Source organism: Amblyomma americanum, chromosome 7 (assembly GCF_052857255.1).
Source record: "Amblyomma americanum isolate KBUSLIRL-KWMA chromosome 7, ASM5285725v1, whole genome shotgun sequence".
Classification (NCBI taxonomy): domain Eukaryota; kingdom Metazoa; phylum Arthropoda; class Arachnida; order Ixodida; family Ixodidae; genus Amblyomma; species Amblyomma americanum.
In genome coordinates, this window is record NC_135503.1 from 22,453,134 (window position 1) to 22,465,320 (window position 12,187).

Consider the following 12,187-nt stretch of genomic DNA (forward strand, 5'->3'; position numbering starts at 1 on the left):
GGACTTCGAACTAGGCGAGTGAGAATTAGCGATACTGCGCTGTAAGGTTTCCGAATATTGACATATGGCGGAGTTTTGCGGCGGCGTTTTGAGGCGTGCGTCGCCATCGAGTATTGGTACAGCGTCGCGTGTTCCGGTTCAGGAATTCTTGGCATGGAAAGCGATATCGCGCGAAATGGCTCGCCTCCGCGAAGCACATCTCTTTGTGGGACGACCATGCTATCAAGAGTGAAAAACGACTCTGCAGACAGCCGAGATATTTGTTAGTTTCCCTTTCCTTATTTCCGGCAGAATTCAGGCGCAAATATGTCTTCGTCGAGGTCAGTCCTCGCTTTGCGTCGAGGAAAACGCCCTTGCATACGCACGGTCGTTGCTCTGCGTAGGCGTGCACATTTGCACTTTGTCAGGTATGCAAGCTGCTCGTGGGCTCAGTTGCTCTCATCATTTATTTTCCGTCCGCACAGCGACGGGACTCGGGAGAGATGAACGGTGCAGGGGTGAGGCACCCTGCAAAATAGCGCTTTTCGTTTGTTGTGCCTGCTGTTTATGTGTGTGTGTGTGTGTGTGTGTGTGTGTGTGTGTGTGTGTGTGTGTGTGTGTGTGTGTGTGTGTGTGTGTGTGTGTGTGTGTGTGTGTGTGTGTGTGTGTGTGTGTGTGTGTGTGTGTGTGTGTGTGTGTGTGTGTGTGTGTGTGTGTGTGTGTGTGTGTGTGTGTGTGTGTGTGTGTGTGTGTGTGTGTGTGTGTGTGTGTGTGTGTGTGTGTGTGTGTGTGTGTGTGTGTGTGTGTGTGTGTGTGTGTGTGTGTGTGTGTGTGTGTGTGTGTGTGTGTGTGTGTGTGTGTGTGTGTGTGTGTGTGTGTGTGTGTGTGTGTGTGTGTGTGTGTGTGTGTGTGTGTGTGTGTGTGTGTGTGTGTGTGTGTGTGTGTGTGTGTGTGTGTGTGTGTGTGTGTGTGTGTGTGTGTGTGTGTGTGTGTGTGTGTGTGTGTGTGTGTGTGTGTGTGTGTGTGTGTGTGTGTGTGTGTGTGTGTGTGTGTGTGTGTGTGTGTGTGTGTGTGTGTGTGTGTGTGTGTGTGTGTGTGTGTGTGTGTGTGTGTGTGTGTGTGTGTGTGTGTGTGTGTGTGTGTGTGTGTGTGTGTGTGTGTGTGTGTGTGTGTGTGTGTGTGTGTGTGTGTGTGTGTGTGTGTGTGTGTGTGTGTGTGTGTGTGTGTGTGTGTGTGTGTGTGTGTGTGTGTGTGTGTGTGTGTGTGTGTGTGTGTGTGTGTGTGTGTGTGTGTGTGTGTGTGTGTGTGTGTGTGTGTGTGTGTGTGTGTGTGTGTGTGTGTGTGTGTGTGTGTGTGTGTGTGTGTGTGTGTGTGTGTGTGTGTGTGTGTGTGCGCGCGCGCGTGCGTGCTTGTGTGTGCGTGTGTGTGTGTGCGTGTGTGTGTGTGACAAAGTAAGGCGTAAGTACACGTCGGTTGTTAGGGGTGTGCGAAACGAAAATTCGACAGTGAATCGAATATTCTACTACTCGATTATTCCATCGAATCAAATAGCCTCTGTTCAAAATTATTCGAAACGAATGAAATATGTCCTAAACTTTTCGAACACTTTTCGACTACCTGGCACGAAGTCCGAATATGGCCCACCGTATTTATCTTCGACGGCTGTTCCAAAAACGGGACCCACACAGCTTCCGCGTATACCATCCTGCCGTGATCAGCATTCGTGGGATGGCGGGATGAAGGGTTCAGCGCCAAGACGCTGTCCATTTGTGTACTGGCGTTCAGAATGGTCACACATGACCTCTAGCACTGGATGACGCGGCAGGGCTCAGGCAAGTTCAGCAAACTCTGCCTTGACGCACGATACTTGATGCCATGGCTCATACGTAGCTGTCATCCGCTCCAGTTTCTCTTTTGTCAACAAGAATAAAATGAAACTGTCCTGTACGTATCACTTGACGACCATGGAGTTTAATATACTGGCTTCGTGTTGCGACCGCTTTGCGGAGATTAGTGTTGCGCTTTTTAATTATAGCATCATACCGCAGCGGTTTCGCTGGAACTTGAATATTTCGCGTGATTGCTCGTTTTATACGAATATTCGCACAAGTAGCGAATATTATTACGAATATTCGATTCGGTTCTATGACTATTCGATTCGTATTCGATTCGGTTTTTATTCAAACAATTCGTATTCGATTCGGTAGCGAAGCTACACAGCTACACTATTCGTAATATTCGATTCGATATGGGAAAAAAAATACTATTCACACACCCCAATCGGTTGGCGTTCAAAGCGTTATTTAGGAAGCTGTCCTACACCGCAACACAAAACGTCTTGATCATCGTTAGCTGAAACCTAAATACGTTGTCGTTGTCAATTCTCTTCTATGACACCAGCGAAACAGGCTGTTTGCATTTGAATCCTACACGAATCGTTGGCTTCGTTGACTTCAACCGACATACCAGCTATATTGATCCGCTAAGCTTTTGTAATTATACGTTCTTCTCCAGCTGTTTCTGATGCTTATTTCTTTCTAGCAGACTTGAAGTGCAGGACGGCAGTTATCGTACAGTGCTATTTTATCTGCTGGCATAATTTTATGGGTGCAAAAAACAAGCACGTTTGCATAAATTAATTCCGTGCCACTTGCAGAAAGAATTAGAGCATGCATTTTAGTCGAGGCAGCTTTGGTTGTATGCACATTAATCCTATACCCTGCCGTAATTTAGCCGGTGGGAGAAATCCGACAATTTCCTCCCGCCCCAGGCGACACACTTTTGTATCTCAACTAAAAGCAGCAGAATAGGACCATGTTTTGATAAAGCCGTCACTTTCAGCACATTTCACCAAATTGGCGAACACTCGTCGCACCATATTGACCATGCATGTTTCCTTTTCACGACTGAAGTTTATTATTTTTATTATTTAACTCCAAACAAACCCGACCAATAATGTATTTACTCGCATATGGGTCGGCCTGTGCTTTTTCAGAATCGCGCTTTCAAAACTCGGGGGTCGACCACTGCGCCGTCACAGCACCGACCGTGAACCATGGTCGCAAAAAACTAAATGCCAGTGCAATGACCCCGAAATGTGCGGCATATATAGCGAGAGAAGCGTGAGTGCCTTTTCGCGTGCAGTAGTAACGCCAAGCTTTCCGCATGCGCCGGTGGAAGATTACCGCCCCATATTTGCGAACGACATCGGCTACACTGCGTACTTTGAGGGTGAAATGAAGACATTTACGGCCTGGGACGAAGTGTCGAAACTGCGCGTCTCCGGTGACGAGCTCCTCACGGCGCCGTCATAGCTCCGATATGTGACGCGCTGTGCTGGCTCTTAACTGAATGCTGGCGGCCCGGCTCTATACCATTGGTCGCCGTATATATGCCACATTAAACCTTTTATTTTTACCTGTTGTAGGAGCTAGGAGTCAAGCAATACGACTTATCGGCCAATACAAGAGTAAAGACGGTACTTCCGTTCCCGTCTCGAGGTAGATAATATTCTCACGCACAGCCAAGAATTAAAATTACTATTCCGCTCACGGCTAAGGTCAGGGGGCGATGGTTTCCTTTTTTTTTTTCGGCCGTCTAGTTTTAAAGAAGTGGGCCCGCCAGGATCAATTACTGAAACCATAAATGGCTTTCCAAGCGCCTTTATCACCTACATTCCCTGCTTTACAACCATTATAGCTCATGAGCCATTTTTTGCCGCTTAAAGCCTTGTAAGTATCATGTTTTAAAGAAGTGACTATATATATTATCGCTGATATTACATGCGCCCGGCTACTCAGTATAATGTGCTGCGTGGAAGATTTAATAAAAATGATCAAGCGCAAAAAAAAGGATAAAAAGAAAGATAAATTAAGAGGGCATTCGTTCAATCGAGGCAGGCACCTTTACATCATGTCTCCTTGCAGGCGCCGCTGCCGCATTCGTTCTACCGACCACTAGGGCTTATTGCGCCAAACCGCCGAGGGCGACCGCAGACAGTAAGCTACAGATTAGCAGCCCTATTCCGTCGCATACTTCACATTGTCTACATGGTGACATTTTTCTTCGCATTAAAGAGATTAGAATATACTTCTCTGATCAAGGGATGCTGGTCAAGCACCTGCATAAAGAGAGTGCTTGGGGGCTGCCGCACTTGTAATTACTTGCTTTCGCCTTAGTATTACAAAGTCGCAAATAGTAAGTGGTTTTATTAAAAAAAATAATAAACAAGGAAGGAAAAGATTTTTGCTATCCCCGGCATCTGGCATCGATACTGAAGCACCTGAGCTGGGGCAGCGGAAGTAAAGGATAGTAGGCGGAATGGAGAAACGAAATGAAAGAGGTGAGGGGACCGGAAGAAAGGATAGGGGGAGAGGTGATGTACACAAAAACTATTTACACAATAATAAATATACGCAGCTTGCACGCGTGGTTTGTTCATGACAAAGGGATGAAAACGCACGCGCACAGCACTATGTACACTATAGCTGGGGTGGGGCGTCCAGCTGTTAATCGTCCAAGGTAGCAGTCGCGGAGCGTTCGGTCACTGCGCATAACTACCTGGCGGAGAACCGACGGGACGTCAAGCCCGCCTGTTCGAAGAATGCACAGAGGAAGCCGCAAAGGCAGATCTCGGATTTCTTTACCCGTCCTCAAGGAGATGTGGCCGAGACACGAATAGAGTTTTTCTCATTATTTCTTTCTTCTTATTGCCAATTAAGGCCAAAAAGTTGCGCCGCCCCCCCCCCCCCCCCCCCCCTGCCCCCCTCCCCCTCCCCCGCCCTCGTTCATGCCCAAGTCACACGATGAGACAGCGCCCGCATTCCTACGGGCAAATTGTAGTTGCTGGCTCGCGATGTCCAAGGAGAAAATATTGCCAGCTATGTGCACTCTTCTGCTCTGGCCTTTTTTAAAAGCAACAACTACGACAACACACTCTTGAAACACGTTTTAAACGAACGGCTACTGATGCTACCCGCGTGTAAGTTACTTGTTTTTATAAGGATGTCTGAAACAGTGTACGACACGACCATGCCCTTCGTCTATAACTCTCTTAAACTGCAAGTACTTTGGTGTTCCGCGTGATTTTATTATGTTATGTGCTCTGCAGTTTTATGCCTCTCGCCTACACTATTATTTCCTGCTTTTTTATCTTTACAATTCGTTTCCCTTACTGGCAAGATTTCCGCAAAATCTCTCTTGATCGCTTCTCTTTTGCGTTCGGCCTGGCACTATAGGCTTCGTTAGCATTTTTTTATATGCTTACTTTAGCAGACAAGACCTTTGCAAGTAAGAATGGCAGTCATGAAATGAGATATTTGATAGCAAAAACTGGTTAATTCTTGTTCTTTCAAACGTAAGGAGCAGATGAGCGAAGAAAAAAAAGGAAAAATACAAAGGCACGTAGATAAACTACTGCCTTCAAATCGACTGCATCATGTTTCTCTAGATAAGGTTACCAGTGCAAGCCTTCACGATGGACAGAGTCCAGTCGGAGGTCATTTGCCAGCTGCGAGTCGCTTGAGAGCCGAGCGTGCGAGAGAGCCAGGATAGTGTTTCTCTCTTGCACGCACATAACGCTTCAACGTTTTCGCAGCCATTGCACTTTCCTCCTACGCCATATTTGAATTAGAATCCATCGGTGTTGCACTCCCGCTTGCGTTTAGTTTAATTTAGTTCTGTTTATGGGGGTTTGACGTCACAAAGCGACTTAGGCCATGAAGGACGCCGTAGTGAAGGGCTCCGGAAATTTCGACCACGTGGGGTTCTTTAACGTGCTCTGAAATCGCACAGTACATGGGCTTCTAGAATTTCGCCTCGATCGAAATTCGACCGTCGCGACCGGGTCGAGCCCGCGTCTTTCGGGTCGGCAGCTGAGCGCCATAACCACTGAGAGTCCGTGTATTTGACCGTGGCCTGCTTTTACACGAGGCTTGCCTATAGATCTTGTATTCATGCCTGGGTCATGCGATTGTGCGCATGCGCGGTAGCCTCGAACACAGGAGCAATTTTATTGCACCACTAAGAAAGTAATACACGCTTTAGAGTAGTTCACAAAATCTAATTTGTTGAATGCCAAGCTCTATAAAAGAAGGCTTATTTTGTATGTGCGTGAGCGTGCGTGGGTGTATTAAATGTGTGTGGATACAGTATCAATGCGTGCGAATACAGTACGTCAAGAGCACTCTACATTTAGATGAGAAAATGCAAGAAACCCGCGCCTAGATCACTGCTTTGCAAAGCAGTCACACTAGTAACGATAAATGCATGCCCTGAGCGGCACGTCATTTCTTTCTGTCGCTTTTCTTTTTCGACTCACCCGGGCGCAACAACCAATAAATAAAGAAAGATCCTCTATGACCAAGTTGAGTTGTATAGAGCCCTCCGATATACCGTGGAGATCTTGGACTTCTGAATTCGTTCCACTCTTCTCAATCCTTGGGCTGTCTAGTCTGCGCTTAAAACATCATTCTTTTCTCCTTTAAAGCGTGCTTTTCCGCTTAGCCACAAAGCAATGAAGAAAAGCCGAGTCAAACAGGTTGCCTCCACTCTACACCGTTATTTTTAGCACGCCGCCTCCGCTCTCGCTTGTCCGCCACAGTGTAGGCGGCGATCACTCCTCTTCACAGAGCTGCTGCCGATAATTAAGTGGCAACACGACGCGTGGGGTGCCTGGCGATCTCGACGAAAGACGAGTGTCGGGTGCGCCGATTGCTTTCGCACTCGACGCACTACTTTCTCTCTCTCTCTCTCTCTCTCTCTCTCTCTCTCTCTCTCTCTCTCTCTCTCTCTCTCTCGGAAGAGCTGCTCTTCGAACGCAGTCACTCACACAGTATTCCCTTTCGTTCCTTGATGCGTTCTGCTTTTCGAGGAACGGTCGAACGGTTTCTGGATTCAAGTCACGACGTTTGAAACCGGAAACGTTGCGCCTTTTTCCGCCCGCTTAGTGGAGTTTAGTCCGTTCTCCGGGGCTTTGTTGAGCGACTTCTTTCTTCAAGTCTTTGGTTACCAGTGGAGAAAAAGGTTGGCGGTGTACGTTGTCAGTAACTCTCTGACTTCACAATAGAGAACTCGTGAGAGTGCTAGAGGAAGAGATTGTAAGAAGACCAACTGGAGATGAATGAAAACTGCGCATGGCATTATAATGCTCGTGGCTCAGTGCGTTCTTTCTCATATTTAGCATTTATTCTTGCACGGTATGCCATTCTTGTACCTATGGTTTCTGCCGATATAATACACCGCATGTTTCACCTAAGGTGTTCTGCAATTTTTAAAAATAGGCTTTTTGAGTTAGAAGGGCGCTTTTTTCGGCATAGCATTGTCAGCAATGTAGCGCATCAAAATGCAGCTAGGACGTGCTAATCAGTAGGCTAGTTAACTAATACTGAATGGTTAGCGTTTAACTGTTATTCTTAGTCTCTTTATTTATAAAAAACGTGTAGCCCACCGTAAGTAATATACATATCCGTTTTTATAATTTCGAAAACGATTTTACCCTTGGCGCTGTGACTAATTTTGGTTATTTCGGCGAGTTACGTGCACCGGAGAGGTTGATTTTCCTGCAAGCTTCTCGAAAGCGCATGTATTTTGGCGCGCTGTAGGCAATATTTCAATAAACAAGGAGACTAACAGTAACAATTAAAAAGTTAACTATTTAATATTAGGTTACCAGCCTATTAGTTCGCACGTCTAAGCTGTATTCTGAAGCGCTACGCCGCTAACAATGCTAAGCCGACAAAAGTGGTCTTCTAACCAGAAAGCCAATTAAAAAAAAAAGCAGAACATCCGATATAAATCAACGCAGTATTCAGAATTCAAATTCATGGGGTTACGTACGTATGAGTGTTTTTATTGCACTTCCATGAGAGGTTGCCCAGTCGCAGCGCAGCTTTAAGTCTCTTTGATGACTTTTTTTTCTCTTCGGTAATATTGCAATATAATATGAGCATAAATAAAACCAAACAAAGAAATAGTGAGGGGAAAAAGTGCATAGAATTCAGGGGCTTCTAAAACTGCTTTTGTTTTTGTTTGATCTTATCTGTTCGCTGGGTAACAACAAAAAAAAATAAGCAAATATCGCTTAATTTCCTGGATATTAACTTTCCAAGTGGTCGCTAGGATATAGAAGAAAGTACGGAACGTGTTTGATTCAGATAACGTACTTTCAAGATTTCATGCTGAATTCATATTAGCCCGGATTCAGATACCAAAGTCGTGTTATACCTCTTCTGTTGATATGTGAGTAACGGCGTAGCCGCCGAATGAGACCATATTGTATGCATTCAGGTTCATGGAGGATTTCCCCATATAATAGAAGCCTCAAGTGATTTTTCGTGTTTTTACACAAGCGATCGATATGACGCGCGTTTCGCGCTAAATTAAGAGCACTGTGTGGTATACTTTAATAATGGCCAAGTGCGTTAAACAGCTAATTTGTGCTACTCTTTTACTCTTCGCAGTTTTGCAAAGCCCCAGAACGAAGTAGCATCAGTAGACCAGTATCGTATTGTAACAGCGACCTTGTTCTCGATTTCCTCGTAACAGACACTAGCTACGACTAATTAGCTTGAAACGGCGTATTGCCCTTTTCGGGCGCTTGTGTTGCCCCTTCGCGTCTCGAACTGGGTCAGCGTGGGCGGCTTGGCGAGAACTGAAAAGGCGACGCGCTTGCCCCGATTCTCGCCAGTTGGCGACACCCGCCGTTATCGATCTAGAGACAGCTGACGTTAGCAGGAGCGGACACAATCCGCCTGCAGAAAAGTCTAGTGAGGCGAACGAAGGCTTGTTCCTGTGCGCGGAATCCGCTACATTCTCTTCGCAAAAATTGGACCAAGCCGCTCAGCGTGTCATCTGTCGGTGAATATCAAAACAACACGCATGCGGCGCAGCGGTATGTAGGCTATTTAGCGTTGATGTCGTCAGATGGCGGTAGTGACAGTTCGAAAATTGTTCATAAAGGGAGCGGTTGTTTTTTTTTTTTTTTTCTCATACAGGGAAGCGACGTAGCATGGAGCGCCACAGCTGATGCACAAGGTCGTATTACGGAAAACTGTAGCGCTGACATCCGTTAGCTGCGCGTGCGCGCGGCGCCGGGAGACCACTTCCGGAGCGATCGGCGTCGTCCGCCGCCGTCGAGCGCTTTTCGCGCCCGCTCCGCTGCGCTTGCGCCGCCGGCCGTTAAAGTCGTCACGCGCGCCGTAGTCAGTCCCGCGGCGGCGCCTGTGGATGGGTTCACGCGGGGTTCAGGGGGCATCTCGATCGCCGTCCGAGCCGAAGGAAGGGGCAGCGCTGCTCACGATGTCTCCATATGGTGCCGGCTGCTCCTGTTAGGTAAGCGCTCTGCGGGCAAGCGAACCCCTGCTATGCGGCGAAGCACGACGCTGGAGCTCCTTTGCTACGTAACGTTCAACACCACGGGCTTTAACAGAAGGTTGAAAGATGTTTTCCCCGCTTTGGCTTGCGGCGCTCTTTTGTCTGTCCGAAAGGTTTCTTTGGTAGAAAGACTGCGAGCAGCTTTCTGAGAACGCCTGGGTCAATGATCTGCCCTTTTGCGCCAGTCAGCTGCTGTTGGGCCGGCTAATACGGTAAGAGCGGCACTAAGACGACCGGTAAGCGTTGAACAGATGGTCACGAACTTGACAACAGATGTCAAGCGACTTTTCAAAAACCAGAGGCGCTGCTTGAAAGAAGTTAAAGCGAAATAATTTCTCGAATGTTTTATTTCCTGACCGGCTACACGCGTCTCTGCTGTCAGTTTTTCGCTAACGATTATAAGGACTATAGCTGCTTAACTAGCGTGGCTCTCAATGTCGAATATGTCGCTTCTGAGAGACGCGTTCGCTAAACCGCCAAATACTGATAACCAAAGGAAAAAGTAGTAAAAGCATCCGTGCAGCTCTACGATTTTGACAAGTTCAGGAACGAACACAGCTGTGATTACAACAGCACGTGCTGTTACACGAGGTGCGGAATCGGTTTTACGGTGTCGTAAATTTACTTTCCCCGACGAATAGCGAGTGCGGGGGAGGAGGAAAGGAGGCGCCGCGGGAGTTTGAGGGAAGAGAGGAAGGGCTAAATTGGATGAGCATAGAAGCTGTGTCCACGGAGACGGTCGTCGCGTGGAGAGTTGCACTCGAGCGCGCCTAAGAGGTCGTTTGTTTCGCTAAATGCACGCGTCGCGATGGAAGCAATTACTTCCGCTCACCGAAAGCGGGAAGGAAAGATAAACAAAAATATAAATAAGCAAGATCGCGCGGTGTCTGAACACGACCGCAGAGTTAAGCTAACGCTCGTTTGATCTCTTTTTCGTTTTCGTGCTCGTGTCACTTGATAACAATAACTTCGTTGTTGCTCGCTGCTATCATCACAGTTTGATGACAGAGGAGCGATCAAAAGTGAAACCATAGAAAGCCAGCGCGGGGATTATGAGGGAGCACGCTATGCAAGCGAGGAAGGAAAATACGGTAGAACACAAATAAACAAAAATTATGGTCACGCAAGAAAGCAGATTTAGCTGGTGCCACATTTGGTTGATACTCTAACCAGAGCGGGGCTTCTGGGCGTATCTCAAATGAATAAAAATAAACAACTAATTACAGAATGAAAACATTTCTTTTAGAGATAGCCGTCAAAATAGACATATCTTGTAATTCACTGAATTTAGAAAGCGCATTTAAATATAGAGGGCGACGGAGCTGGACTAGAATTTCTAAAATTCGGTAAGCTACTCCAACTAGCCCTACTGAGAACTTTGTTAAGCGAAATTGTAGTTCATGCTCAGCTATCTAATTTCATATGCGAAGGCAAAGGCCAATGAACTAGAATAAATTTAACTATAACCTTAATTTCGCCCCATTCTCTAATTCACGCCCGACAGGAAATAGATATCACGCGAGTACTACAGAAGTTTCATCTGCGAAAGTAAAAACATTGCACACTGCAGCCCATACAAATGGCCTCTCTCCGTTCGGTGGCATTTAGACTTTTGAACAACATACGTGCACAAGCGAAACGGCACGAACAAAGGAAAAGGTCGACAGTGGCGGCGCATTTGTTCTGGGGCCCAGTTGGCAGCCAATGAGTTTTGAATACGCGCCTCGCACTTATGTGCAGTGCCGTGCATTTTTTTCTTTTTTTGCGCCCTTCACGTATCACCCATAGCGAGTTCTTCCTTTTAGCAACTTGTTGATACGCGGCTTTGACGCTTTACCTATGAAAGGAACATAGGTTGCGCGCGTTGATTCTTAACGCGCGCTACTCGCTTTGTTAAAAGTGGCTCCTTCGCTCAGTTTGTCTTCGAGCATTGTGGCCCGTAGCGCGGGAGCACGTGACTTCAAACGGCGTGGTTTCTAACGGCTTGACGAGAAGATGCCTAATGGAAGCGCGTTTCGTGTTGAATTTGATACTATTGCATACGATGCGTGTGTGTGTTCGTGTGCGTGAGTTGGGCTTACCAGCGTTAATTAAAACATATCTTGCACCATATAGGTAAAACAGTTCTTTCTTTATTACCTTTGTGTATATATGCTGTGACTCTATGTGTCTCCGGAAACATGCAGAAACAACTTGTTATGCATAGTTAAATGCGTACGCGTCGGCATACAAAGTTAAATCAAAATTGGAAGAGACATTTGAGCTCCGTCTGAAGGGTATGACGCAACAGCGTCACGGGTTAATTCCCATATATGCAGAAGGTAAATAGCTACTTTACATTCATAGACTCCTGGGAGTCCTCATACGCCACTGCCCTGATGTAGGTGCTGCCATCGTTTCTCTTACCGAGCGAACAATCATTAATTTAACTGCGACCAGCCACGGTGGGCAGTTTGCTCACAGTCCGGTGGGTGGGTTGTGATGACGCCACAAGGTCACGTGACCTACGTGACCCACCTGGTTGCTTCTCCGGGCATTTGTCGCTCACAACGCTGCCGACGCCGAATTTTCTGGTTAACGGGGCATTTAACGCTATCGCGTTAAAATGACAAACATTCCCTTCGTGAAGCGTGGGTAACATTGGGAGTCATTCGAAAGCCGGAGCAGGAAGCCGATGTTACCCAAAGAACCAGTATGTTTAGAGCGTCACTATGACCGCACACTTCTTGAAAGGATGACTATGAGGGAGCCCAGTGAGAACCTTATCCGATTCACAGTGACATTTAAGCTGTAGAACTGATGCGCATTTTGAAAACGCTGTAAAATACAATTGTGC

General features: G+C 46.8%; 1 protein-coding gene across 1 annotated transcript in view; it reads left to right on the forward strand.

The window, feature by feature from the left end:
• The first annotated feature begins 9,052 nt into the window (after positions 1 to 9,052).
• Positions 9,053 to 12,187, forward strand: part of LOC144098679 (solute carrier family 12 member 8) — a 57,898-nt gene continuing 54,763 nt past the window's right edge. Inside the window, exon 1 of the mRNA XM_077631492.1 lies at positions 9,053 to 9,309. The gene's annotated coding sequence lies outside the window, so the exon portion shown is untranslated. The remainder of the gene's footprint in view (positions 9,310 to 12,187) is intronic.